This window comes from Delphinapterus leucas, chromosome X, assembly GCF_059928025.1.
Source record: "Delphinapterus leucas isolate spDelLeu-1000000601 "Yukka" chromosome X, BTC_Dleu_Yukka2, whole genome shotgun sequence".
Taxonomy (NCBI): Eukaryota; Metazoa; Chordata; class Mammalia; order Artiodactyla; family Monodontidae; genus Delphinapterus; species Delphinapterus leucas.
Genome location: NC_143150.1, coordinates 124,627,050 through 124,640,945, shown reverse-complemented (window position 1 = coordinate 124,640,945; position 13,896 = coordinate 124,627,050). Strand labels below are relative to the sequence as shown.

Genomic DNA, 13,896 nt, shown 5'->3' with positions numbered 1-13,896 from the left:
TATTGAATTGGGGAGCTTTCCAATACCCAAACTGGAGATGCTGAGTCAGTAGCTGGCCACAGTCTATGGAGCTAAGAAAGAGAGCTGAGCTAGAGATGCGTAGTTCAAGTCTCCTGCGGCAGTGACAGTGACGGACACCTTGTGCAGAAATGATGTAGTCTAGGGACTTGCTATTCAAACAGTGGTCCCTGGACCAACATCGTCAGCGCCTCCTGGGAGTTCCTTAGAAAAGCCCCACTTTGTACCTGATAAATCAGAATCTGAATTTCAGCAACAGACCCAGGTGGTTGCCAGGCATTTTACAGTTTAAGAAGCACTGCCCTTATTAACCTCAGCGCTACTGACAAAGCATTCTTTATTGGGATGAGGTGTCTGTGTGTTGGGGGGGGAGCTTTTGAGGGGAGAGCTGTCCTGTGCATTGTAGGGTATTTAGCATCCCCAACCTCTACCCACTAGGCGCCACGAGCATCTCCCCTTCCCTCCCCTCCCCTGGAGTTGTGAAAACTACAAATACTCTGCCAAACGTCCCTTGGGGGACAAGATACACCTCCCCTCAGTTGAGAACCACTGAGCTAAGGGCAAGGTATGGAGTAAATGGAAAGATGACGGGAATTGAGCTTTGAAGAATTCTAATTGTTCGCAGCTGGCAGAAGATGAGCCTGAAAAGGACAATGAAAAGGAGGAGACAGAGAGAGAAGAAAAACGAGGAGAGCAGTGTCTAAGAAATCAAGGAAGCAAGGATGATGAGGACGGCGTCACGTGCCACTGAGATGAAGATGAGGACTGCAAAGTGTCCATTTAATTGAGAGAAATGGAAGTGACCCTCGGGAAGCTTGTTAGAAATACAGAGTCTCAGGTCCCCCCCCGAAACCTCCTGAATCAGAATCTACGTACGTTTGAACAAGAGCCCCAGGTCCCCAGGCGATTCCTACACACGCATTAAAGTCTGCTAACAGAGACTTAGGTAAGTCTCTAAGCTAGTTTAGTAGTGAAGGAGAGGAAGCAAGATGCTGTGCAATTGTATCTACAACCGGTTTGCTACATGTGACTGCCTTAAATATACTTAGTGTCTATAAATAGATTCAAAGGAACCACATATGGTTGAACATGTCACATATTTAAACAGGAAAGTGCAATTTCCAAACTCATAAATCAGAACTCTGGTTGCACTCCTGTTTTCAAGGTACTTGATGGCTTCAGAATTTCATGATTTTATTAAAGTCTCAAGTACAGCCGTTACTTTATACTTTCATGCAGGCGGTTAGTGCCCATGAACAAATGCACATGTGTTTGCAACTAATTGGCTTTCATAAAAGAAGAATATTTAGTATAGTTTGGTGTAAAGAGAATCTTAATATTTTTACTAATTGTGTTTCTATCAGTGGACGTGCTGTTGACGTGTATTACTCTAGACGGGCGGTTTTCTTTTTCTTTTTTCCCCAATTTTATTGAGACATAATTGGCAAATAAAAATTGTATATATTGAAGGTGTACAATGTGATGGTTTGATATATGTGTATACTGTGAAATGATCACCACACATCCGTCACCTGAAGTAGCTACCAGTTCCGGCAGTGTGTGGTGAGAGCACTTAACATCTACTCTCAGCAAATTTCAAGTGTGAGATACAGTTTTATTAACTGTGATCATCATGCTGTGCATTTGATCCTCAGAGCTTACTCATCTTACGACTGACAGTTTGTACCCTTTGACTAACATCTTCCCGTTGGCCTTAGTGCCACCCTCGCCCCATTCTACTCCCTGATTCTGAGTCTGACTATTTTAGATTCCACCTATAAAGACACCGTACAGTATTTGTCTTTCTCTGTCCGACTTATTTCACTTAGCATAATGCCCTAGACGTTCATCCGTGTTGTTCCAAATGGTAGAATTTGCTTCATTTTTATGGCTGTATATATATATCTCACATTTTCTTTATCCATTCATCCATCAGTGGACACTTAGGTTTTTTCCATATCTTGACTAGAGTGAACAATGCTTCAATGAACACGAGGGTGCAGATACCTTTTCAAATTAGTGTTTTCGTTTTCTTCGGATAAATACGCAAAACTGGAATTACTGGATCATATGGTAACTCTATTTTTAATTTTTTGAGGAACCTCCGTACTGTTTTCCATAGTGGCTGCACCAATGTACATTCTCACCAACAGTGCACAAGGGTTCCTTTTTGTCTACATCCTCGCCAACACTTGTTATTTCTTGTTTTTTTTGATAATGGCCATTCTAGCTGGTATGAGGGGTTATCTCATTGTGGTTTTGATTTGTGTTTCCCCGATGACTACTGATGCCCAGCACCCTTTCATGTACCTATTGGCGATTTGTATGTCTTCTTTGGAAAAACGTCTATTCAGATCCTCTGTCCATTTTTAAGTTGACTGTTTGCTTTTTGCTATCGAGCTGTACGAGTTCCTTATGTATTTTGGATATTAACCCCTAATCAGATGAATGGTTTGCGAGTATTTTCTCCTGTTTTATAGATTGCCTTTTCATTTTGCCGACGTTTTTCTTTGCTGTGCGGAAACTCTTTAGTTTGATGTAGTCCCACTTGCTGATCTTTGCTTTTGTTGCTTGTGCTTCTGGTGTGATATCCAAAAAAACACTGACCAGTGTCAAGGAGGTTTTTTGCTATGTTTTCCTCAAGGAGTTTTACGGGTTTAAGTCCTATATTTAAGGGTTTAATCCATGCAAACACACAGGTGTAAGACCACCCTGTCCCATCAATAACAAGGGCTACAACTGCAGAGAGTCTCAGGCTGGGGACAATACCATGCTATCCCAGAAGGGAGGAGATATTTATTGTGAGACAGTCCTGGTGATTCAGATCTGTTTCCCCACTTGCTACGGTGGTTCTTAATCTTGGCTGTCGTTGAAATTACCTGAGGTTCTTCAAAAATCCCCATGCCTGGGCCCCACCAATGAAGCTTCTGATTTAATTGGTCTGGGGGAGAGCCTGGGCGTTTGGATTTGAAATCTTGCAGGTGATTCCAATATGTAGGCAACCGGTTCTCAGAGTTGAGCGTGCGTCAGAGTCACCTGAGGGGCTTGTTAAACCTCGGATTGCTGGGTCCCACATCAGTTTCTGATTCGGTAGGTCTGAAGTTGGAGCCTGAGAATTTGCATCTCTAACAAGCTGGGCCCGGGGGCTGCTGATGCTACTGAGTGGTCCTCAAACTTCATTGGCTCTGCGCTCGAGCTCCTGAGTTTCTTGAGTCCTGACATTTGCATTTTAAATAAGAGCTAGAAGATCCCAATGCACGCGATCTAGATGCAAACCCTTGCAAAGCCGTGCCCTAGGGGCTAAGGTCGCACTGGGAGGCTCAGTCATCTTTGAGATTGTCATCTGTTTTCTTTCCTTTTCCTTCATTCCCATTCACGCTGACCTTAAGCTCTGTGCCCATTGCCTCGGGGGACATGTGCGGGGTAAGTGAGTTCTTGGGGTTTTGTCTTCTAAAAGCCTAATAGTCTTAGGGGATCATGAGGGGTTTGTGAAGGTAAAGCTACTCAGGGACATCTGGGTCTCCAGGAATGGCAAAAGGCGAGGTTGCTTCTCCGCCTTTTTTTGGAGAGAGAAGCCGAGAGGGAAGGGAATGGGAGGGCTGGGGAGGCCTGTTGATTCAGAGAAAAGAGGGGACCTGCCAACTTCATGTGGAAGATGAAGACACACCCCTGTGTGTCACTACAGCAGAGCCGGAAACTGTGTACAATTCCTGGGAGGCAAGGGTCTGAGTTAACCTTCGGAAGAGTCAGGTAGGATGAAAGCTCAGGGCTAGAAACGAACTCGAATCATAGGAAATGAAGCTGTCTTTGTGTAGCTAGCAGTTGGTAGACTGACATTCGCACCGGATACCTGTTCTACTCTTGGAACATTTTCCACCTGGCAATATTTCTTTTGTAATCTGGTTTTGTTTTGGTTTTGTTTTGTTTTCTCAAAATCTAACTCAGTAAGTGGATTTAGAATAGATACAGGGAAGTCTGAGCTTTATTTCACATCTTTCGTAACTTATGAAATTGACACTTCTCTAGCTCATTACTTAGTTAAAATTTTCTATCTATTCCCAAATGGGGGAGCAAAAGCTTCATGGTTTTGCTCTTCTTGCATCTTAAACCTTTGAGACCCATAGGGCAAATTATGAATAAAATTTGTTTTTATTTGGAAGCTTGGATTGTCCTAACCTGAAAGGGCCCCCAAACGAAGAATAAGACCTTTATACATGTGTAAATTTTTTTTTTTTTTTTTTGCGGTACGCGGGCCTCTCACTGCCGTGGCCTCTCCCGTTGCGGAGCACAGGCTCCGGACGCGCAGGCTCAGCGGCCATGGCTCACGGGCCGAGCCGCTCTGCGGCATGTGGGATCCTCCCGAGCATCGGCAGGCAGACTCCCAACCACTGCGTCACCAGGGAAGCCCCTATACATGTGTAGTTTATTAACCTTTGCAGCAGTGTAAAATTTTATACTCAATTTATCCCATGTATATCACACAAAAAGGACTCCTCTGCCTGTTCAGGAAGGGAAATACTGGGTAGGGTGCGCCACCTGGTGGCAGGATGGTTATTAACTCCTTTGCCATGGGCTGGGTCTTGCAGAAGTAATTTCTGACCCTGAAGGCGGTTCTGAAGTCCCTTGGAGGTGGCAGATCCAGAAAGGGAGAAACAGAAATGGTTTCCTCCAACTCTAAAAGCCCCACGTTGAGAGAGATGAAGATTGGGAAAAGAGGATTTGAAGGAAAGAGGAAAGAAAGACAAGTTGGGGTGCGGAGAGGGAAGAAGGGGTCCTGGGGATTGTGAGGAATCCATTTAAGACCTTCTGGAGTCTTCCTCTCCATACCCAGCCCGGGGCCTCAAACCTAAGAGAATGTTCTCGTGCTTTCAGAGTGCCCTCATCTATGTGAATTAAGTGGCTGTCCCCCAAATCTTTTCGCGTGTTCTCAGCCTCTAGTATTGATACCCGCCCCCCCCACCAGCCGCGCTCCCCCCCAGTACCCAACCTCACCTCCTACATCAATGACAAAGAAATTGGAGACCCATTGACGTGCACTTCTTCAAATCCCCTCCCCTCAACATCAAAATATATTGTATGTAACTGTCCTCCGCACCAGCTCACAAAACCAAGATTCTTTCCACAAACAGCCTATCCTATTTGCAAGGAGTGGTGGCCCTCCCTTAGCTGTCCCTTCCTCTTCCCCTTCCTAAGTTACAAGTCCACCCACCCCCGCTCCTGGTTCACGCCCTTTTGCCTACTTGCTTCATCAGATGTGCTCCATCTGTGGCATAATCACTCTCTTCCATCCTGCTGGCGTTTCTCCTCACCAGAACGTGGTTCTTCTAAAATTATTTTCCCTCCAAAGATGTTTGTTGTGACATTCAGGAGACAATATTTCTTTCTTTTTTATGGCTAAGTAATATTCCAGCGTGTCTGTGTGTGTGTGTGTGTGTGTGTGTGTGTACACGTATACACACACCACATCTTTTTCTTTTTGCCACACCATGCACGGGATCTTAGTTCCCTGACCAGGGATCGAATCCATGCCCCCTACAGTGGAAGCGCGGAGTCTTAACCACTGGACCGCCAGGGAAGTCCCTATACCACATCTTCTTAAGCCAGTCATCTGTTGATGGGCACTTGGGTTGCTTTCATGTCTTGGCTATTATAAGTAAAACACCTGAAACTAACACAATATTGTAAGTCAACTATACTTCAATAAAAAAAATTTAGGACACCCAAGTGTCAGTCAGTAGGAGAGTCATTAAATAAATTGCTATGTCCATACAATGTATATAACATAACTATTAAGGTACAAAACAAAACAAAAATAATAAGACAGATCTATATATCTAAAATAGTGCTAGGTGAAAAAAAGTGGTAAAGAGCAGTGTATATCATATGATCCCATTTTTGTAAAAGAATAGTTTGTGATGATATGTCAGTACATACGTAGAAAAAATCTTGAAGAACATGGACCAAACTGTTAATAGTCATGATCTTTGAGGAGTGGAATTTGGAGGGCTTTCATCTATGTTGTACATTCCTGAATTTGAATGTTTAGAACTATGTAATATTGATAATATTATAATCAGAAAAGATTTACATATAATAAACGTCCCTTAATTCTACTAATATAATCCTCTGTGCTCCCCATTCATTTTCACCAACATTTGTCAACCGATAAGTATACAGGGCCAAGCTGGACAAATAAAACAGCCCCTGGGGGAATTCTGTGGCAGTCCAGTGGTTTGGACTCTGTGCTTTCACTGCCAAGGGCACGGGTTCAATCCCTGGTTGGGGAACTAGGATCCCACAAGCCTTGCGGCGTGGCCGGAAAAAAACAGCACTTGGGTTCAAAAGGTTTACGGTCTGATAGAGGATATAAGATGGACCTACCAAAATATAATCCAGGGCAGAATGTGACAAGCTCTACAGAGCTTTCGGTTCATTTGGGCGAATTACTGAACCTTTGCAAGCATGCTTCCTTCTCTAAAAGTGGAGATTTTAATAACCACCAAAACACAATGGGAAATGTACATGGGTAGTGCCTTAGGTGGGTGCCTGGCACAGAGGAGACGAAATGCCACGAGGCAGGGAGGGGCCTGGGGACTGAATACGGAGAGCGCACATCTGCTGGGTGGGCCTGGCCACGTGGGTGCCAGTTGAGATGGGCAGGACACGGACAGCTGTGCCCCAAATGCTCACGGCCAAGAGGCACCCACCCGTCACAGAATGCAAGCTCCTGTGATTCACAGCGCTGGGGTGAGGTGGGGCAAGGACAGACCTCTACAGGCGCAGCAAGAGGCTGCAGAGTTGGGAAAGGCATAGGCCCTTCTCAAGGAGTGAAGGGCGGTCACGTCAACTGAAGAGCAGGACTGAGGTCCACAGCTTTTGAGAGGGACCATTGGGAAAGATTGGATTAAGACTGCAGAGAAACCTGCTTCCTGGCTCATGGGTCCATGCTTACGGTGGAGTTGGAGCCGAGATAATGGTCATCAGTGCACTCCTTCTGGAAAGTTCCTCTGGTGTGCTGGGGTTGGTGCTGGGAGGTGGTCATGTTTGGTCTCATCCTCCGCTACTGTTCAGCCCCTTAGAACCCAGCTTTTGATTCTACCGCACTCAAAACTACTTTCTTGAGTGTCACCAATAATCTTCTCTTTGCCAGATTAGGCGACTTTTTATAAGTCCCTGCGATCCTGTGCATAGTTAGAATATTGGATAGTGGTTAAGAGCACAGTTCTGGAGCCAGAGGAACATGACTTTTTTTTTTTTTTAACATCTTTATTGGGGTATAATTGCTTTCCAATGGTGTGTTAGTTTCTGCTTTATAACAAAGTGAATGAGTCATACATATACATATGTTCCCATATCTCTTCCCTCTTGCGTCTCCCTCCCTCCCACCCTCCCCATCCCACCCCTCTAGGTGGTCACACAGCACCGAGCTGATCTCCCTGTGCTATGCGGCTGCTTCCCACTAGCTATCTACCTTACATTTGGTAGTGTATATATGTCCATGCCTCTCTCTCGCTTTGTCACGGCTCACCCTTCCCCCTCCGCATATCCTCAAGTCCGTTCTCCAGTAGGTCTGTGTCTTTATTCCTGTCTTACCTCTAGGTTCTTCATGACATTTTTTTCCTTAAATTCCGTATATATGTGTTAGCATACGGTATTTGTCTTTCTCTTTCTGACTTACTTCACTCTGTATGACAGACTCTAGGTCTATCCACCTCATTACAAATAGCTCAGTTTCGTTTCTCTTTATGGCTGAGTAATATTCCATTGTATATATGTGCCACATCTTCTTTATCCATTCATCCGATGATGGGCACTTAGGTTGTCTCCATCTCTGGGCTATCGTAAATAGAGCTGCAATGAACATTTTGGTACATGACTCTTTTTGAATTATGGTTTTCTCAGGGTATATGCCCAGTAGTGGGATTGCTGGGTCATCTGGTAGTTCTATTTGTAGTTTTTTAAGGAACCTCCATACTGTTCTCCATAGTGGCTGAACCAATTCACATTCCCACCAGCAGTGCAGGAGTGTTCCCTTTTCTCCACACCCATTCCAGCATTTATTGTTTCTAGATTTTTTGGTGATGGCCATTCTGACTGGTGTGAGATGATATCTCATTGTAGTTTTGATTTGCGTTTCTCTAGTGATTAATGATGTTGAGCATCCTTTCATGTGTTTGTTGGCAGTGTGTATATCTTCTTTGGAGAAACGTCTATTTAGGTCTTCTGCCCATTTTTGGATTGGGTTGTTTGTTTTTTTTGTTATTGAGCTGCATGAGCTGCTTGTAAATTTTGGAGATTAATCCTTTGTCAGTTGCTTCATTTGCAAATATTTTCTCCCATTCTGAGCGTTGTCTTTTGGTCTTGTTTATGGTTTCCTTTGCTGTGCCAAAGCTTTGAAGTTTCATTAGGTCCCATTTGTTTATTTTTGTTTTTATTTCCATTTCTCTAGGAGGTGGGTCAAAAAGGATCTTGCTGTGATTTATGTCATAGAGTGTTCTGCCTATGTTTTCCTCTAAGAGTTTGATAGTTTCTGGCCTTACATTTAGGTCTTCAATCCATTTTGAGCTTATTTTTGTATATGGTGTTAGGGAGTGATCTAATCTCATACTTTTACATGTACCTGTCCAGTTTCCCCAGCACCACTTATTGAAGAGGCTGTTCTGTCTCCACTGTACATTCCTGCCTCCTTTATCAAAGATAAGGTGACCATATGTGTGTGGGTTTATCTCTGGGCTTTCTATCCTGTTCCATTGATCTCTCCTTCTGTTTTTGTGCCAGTACCATACTGTCTTGATTACTGTAGCTTTGTAGTATAGTCTGAAGTCAGGGAGCCTGATTCCTCCAGGAACATGACTTTTTTAACCTCTTTGTGCTTCAGTTTCTTCGTATGAAAATTGGGAATAAATTGGGAATAATAGTCCCTCCATCACAGGGTTCCTGGGAGAGGTAAAGAAATTAATCAAGGAAAAATCCCCGGCACATAGTAAGCTCTGCTTAAGGGTCAGCCATGGCTACGAAACACACCCTTTCTTCCCCTCCCACCCTCCTCCGTTGTCTCTTCATCCCTCCCTCCCTTTACTCCCAAAACACTGAGCTTAGCTTCTACTATCCCCCAGCCACTGAGGTGGGTGCTCAAGGATAAAATGATAAAATGCCTGTCCTTAGGGAGCCCCCATCCAGAGTGGGGCACGGGCTAGTCAATTAATAAATGATAAGAGCCTTGAAAGAGGGAAGCAGAGGATGGCTTGGCCCTTTGGGAGCACAGAGCAGGAGGTCCACCCCAGCCATGAGTGGGGCTGATTCAGACACGCATCTCAGAGTTGGTGAGATGGGGCAGTGTGAGCGTGCGCCCAGAGGGGTGCATGAGCAGGACTTGGAAGGGGAAATGCAAGCGTGTCTGAAAGACGAGTGCTGGGTCAGAGGGGGGCTTGGCTCTTGAAGAGCTGGGAAGGGAGACAGAGCTCATCAGAAAGGGTCCCGTTGGTGATCCTAAGCAAGTTAGACCTTATATTGAAGGCAATGGGAAATCCTCTGGAGAGCTTTTGTAAGCAGGTAGGGTGGAGGGCAGTGGCTGAGGTGTTAAGAGCTTCATTCTAGAAGAACCATCCTCTTCTCTCTGTTTTTCCCAGTACTGTTTGGTCCAGGTTTGCCTCTTCCTTGGACTGCTCTTTGTCTGGCTTCTTTGGTAGCTCTACTTCCATCACCTTCACTCAACAAGGAATTTTTATTGAGTCCCTACTGTATGCCAGGCCCTGTGCAAGTAACCAGGACTGAGATAAGGACCACGATGGCCCACTTCGTTGTGTTCATTGCTTTCTGGACACATCATGAGTATCCACACCTTCTGCTTTTGATCCTCTGAAAACAGCTTTATCTTTCCTCTTCTTGTTTTGAGCAAGAAAGTTCACATTTTATTTTACATATATTTGTATATAGAGACACATATGGAGAGAATCTTAACCTTCCTCAGTTTACATAGTCACTTATTTTTAATATTTAAATAAACTTTTAAATTTTAGGATAGTTTTACATTTACAGAAAAGTTGCAAAGACAGTACACAGAGTTTTTGTGTACCCCACGCCTAGTTTCTCCTATCGTTAGCATCTTATATGATTATGGTACCTTTGTCACAACAGACCAATATTGATACATTATTATCAATTAAACACCATACTTTATTCAGTTTTCATTAGGGAGGAGGATGTTTGTGTCTCGAGTGGGGGCTTTTCTGCTTCACTCATCCCGTTTGATCTAGGGACATCTGTCAAGACCTAAATGTGCTTTGGCAGACCTGGAGCAGCAAGAATTAATGTTGGTGTATACACAATCTGTCACTGGAAAGAGAAACTTGATGATAATGATGAGATTTTAATAAAAGAGGTGGGGAGTAAGAACAAAAGGTTGATGTGACCAGAAAACCCACCCTCATCGTCTTCTCAAAATTTTGATGGAGTACTTGATACTGCTGGGCTCTTCACTTAGGGCGTTCACGAAGGGAGAAGTTGAAAGAACACAAAAGCAGAAGTGGAGCAGTGAGAATTCCAAGAGTCCTCTCCAGCACCGTTGCACTCCTGACCTTTGGCTTTGGTTCCCTCATCCATGAAATAAGGGGCCCTTCCACCTGTAGAGTGCTCTGGGTTTTTTGATGTCTTGGCCCATCATCGGGGGGACACTGACGTCAGGAAACACAGGAAGATGTTTCAACTGATGGAAAGATCGAGGTTTTCAGATAACTGATCTGCAACCTGTGACTGACTCAAGAAGGGAATTTGCAGAGGACTACAGGGACCTTGCCTTGTCCCTGTTTCTGGGTAGTCAGGGGTGCTATTGAAAGGATATGGTCCCATTCATCATGATGAAATGAGTTTCAGTTTGGTTTAGCTGGGCCACCGTGTACAGTTGCACAGGTTGTCCACTGCTCAAGGGTAGTTGGCCATATGACCAAGTGAGCCTGGAATCCAGCCCTACCTCCTCTTATGTAGCTCTGTGCCCTGATTTGAGGCTGCATCAGCCCACAGGAAGAGTGCGTTCAGCAAACTTTTGCATCCAGAAGGCTGCCATTTTCTAATGGGTACTGAGGCATTGTATAGACTAACACTTTAAGCTTTTGTTTGAAACGAGAAATGATAGTACAGATGGACAAGAACTTCTGCAGTGGGGATGCACGCAGTGGGGTAGGAGTAAGTCAGGGCAAGTGGGTTACGGGGCTCAGGATTTAGCGAACCAGAGCAGGAGAACCAGGAGACCGACGATACCTGCTTCCGGCGGCCCATGTCACCTGTGTCTGCGCTGATCGGAAAAGGCAGCTTGCTGTCCCCTCAGGAGCTCTACACCTCAGTTTAAAACCAGGACAGGCTCATATCAGATCTGGCCTTGTGTAGAGGAATCCTTTTGTGTATTTCTTCATCGAAATCCTTTGCTTGAGAAATGTTTCTTTCACAACACCCCTTCTGCTTTAGCCTTTTTTGTATTTCATGTTGATTATTTTGGACAAACAACTGATTCCCAGCCCCTGATGTTGTTCTAGGTCTTGAGCCATGTCCAGGGTTTCACGGTATGTCCACACACGGGATTTCACTGCAGCCTTGATGGGTTGAAGCCATCTGCGGCCCTACGAGTGCAGTGGTGCTCATTGACGCCAGAGGAAAGGGTCACAGCCAGCGCCTTGAGTGGCCCTCCCGGCCTACTGCGGGAAACAGCCTAGAGGTGAGTGAAGTCCATGACAATGAGAGTAGTAACAATAATCCTAGCTCTGCTAGTTGAGTGTTCACTCTGTTAGGGACTGTTCTAAGGGTTCCGCAAGCATGATTTAATCCTTAAAGCCACCGTAAGAGAAAGATACTGTTATTCTTCTCCCCATTTGAGAGCTGAGAAGACTGAGGCTCAGAGAGGCTCAAGCACCCCAGAGGGTGGTTTGTGCATCTGGGAAGTGCGTGCTGTCTGGTAGGTTTGCTAGGTGGAAGCACTTGATGACCGATCATCTCCATTTCGAAATAAAGATTTGAGTCAGCGTGGATGGCAAAGGGAAGAACCAGGGAAGAGCTGCCCGGAGCCCTGTGCCCTCACAGGGCAGGGCCGGGAGAGCAGACTGGGCCCCTGATAGCCAGTTTCTGGGCTTGGGCAGAGGGCCGGATCTTCGGACCGCTTTCCACATGGGCTAAACTTCTGGTTTGCGGTGACTGTCCTGACCTGGTGTCAATTCCATTTTCATTTTCATCTTTTATGGTTACTGGCTTTGTGGAAAAACCTGTGATGGCTCATTTGATTTTAATTAAGTAGCTCGTTTTTCTTGTTTGCCTGGCATGGGCACTGGACTGTTGGCAAGTATAACCCAAGTGTGCGCCATGCTTTATGTGATCCCAGCTGCCTGGTCTACGATTGGCCGACATTCTGTGGCCTGAAGGCCAGGCCCTGTGTGTCTGGCTTTTCTAGAAACGCTGATCGCTTTCCACTACTCCAATATTGGTCATTTTGACTTACTTTCTTAAACTTTATTTCCAAGCATATGTTTCAAGAGAAAGCAAGAGGCTGCGTGGCGGCCAGATGAGGTCTTTGAGGTGACTATTACCCAGGTTTTTGGTGAGCTCACGAAGCCACGGGCCGTGTTCTCTGACGTCATAGGAATCCCTTCCCACACCATGTGTCACGCCTTGAATCACCTGAGGGACCAGTGGTTAGAGGGTTTTCAAAGCCCGTACATTGTCTTACAGAGGTTATGCAAGAGAGGCAGACCAAGGGCTTGAGGGAAAAATGATAACAATAATGTGTGTGTGTGTGTGTGTGTGTGTGTGTGTGTGTGTGTGTGTGAGAGAGAGAGAGAGAGAGAGAGAGAAAGAGAAAATGTCAGTCCCTACCACCCTGTCCCCAATGTGGTTTCCTCCAGTTCAAGGAGAGGAAGGCAATATGAAGCACATTATATCCCATTCTAGACTATTGTTTTGGCCAGGTGTCAGCAAATATTTTCTGTAAAGTAAACATTTTAGGCTTTGCAGGCCAAGAGGCCAATTGAGGGCATTATGTAGGTCCTTATAGAATAAGAGAAAAGCACATTACACAATTATTTCATTGATAACATTTAAAACATTAATCATCAAATGCAGTTTTTGTGCTATAGGCCTAATAATGAGAAGAATGGGATTCTTTGGTGGGGGGATGCTAACTTTTTGCCTCATTGGAGTTTACAGTTAGTGTTCTGTCTCATCAGATCGATGGCAGATGTTCATGTGTGAAAATCATTCTCTACTCCCTGGGCAGATTTGGCCCACACGCTGGAGTTTGCTGACTCCTGCTTGTGGCTAAACCTTCCAGGGCCTTCTCTGTGAGAGCTTAAAATCCAATTGACTTATCAGAGCAAATCAGGAAATTAAATTTTCCTGCCTCATGCTTCTGCTCATCCATTCACTCACTCATTCAGTGGACATTTATTGAGCTTATAATATGTGCCGGGTACTGGCCGAGGTGCAGGGACACCCAGGAGGGAGATGCACACCCTGTGGCCACTGCCTGGTGAGGGACCCATGCCCACCTCACCACGTGCTGTCCTGGAAATGTGTGGAACAAAGACGAAGCGGTGCAGATGTTATTGAACTACATCCATGAATTCTATGAGAAAAAATGAGTTTGTGCAATCCTAAATCAAGTACACATTTGTGGCAAAGTTGAAGAAAAGACACTAAAATTTTTTAAGGAAAAGGAAAAATTTCCCCATTTCTCCCTCATTTCCCCCCAGTCCTGCTTCCCAGAGCTCACTGCTCTTAACATTTTGCTGAGGATCCTTTTAGCCACCCCTCACCCACCCTCACATACACACAGATAAACCCAAACTAACAAAAATGCACCGGATCGATCTGGCTCGGGTTATATTTAAATCATTTTAT

General features: G+C 44.9%; 1 protein-coding gene across 3 annotated transcripts in view; it reads left to right on the top strand.

The window, feature by feature from the left end:
• TLR8 (toll like receptor 8) overlaps positions 1–13,896 on the top strand; it is a 41,630-nt gene that overhangs the window by 7,535 nt on the left and 20,199 nt on the right. For all 3 annotated transcript variants that reach the window (XM_022559820.2, XM_089904795.1, XM_022559817.2), the window contains exon 4: positions 11,547–11,725. The gene's annotated coding sequence lies outside the window, so the exon portion shown is untranslated. The remainder of the gene's footprint in view (positions 1–11,546; positions 11,726–13,896) is intronic.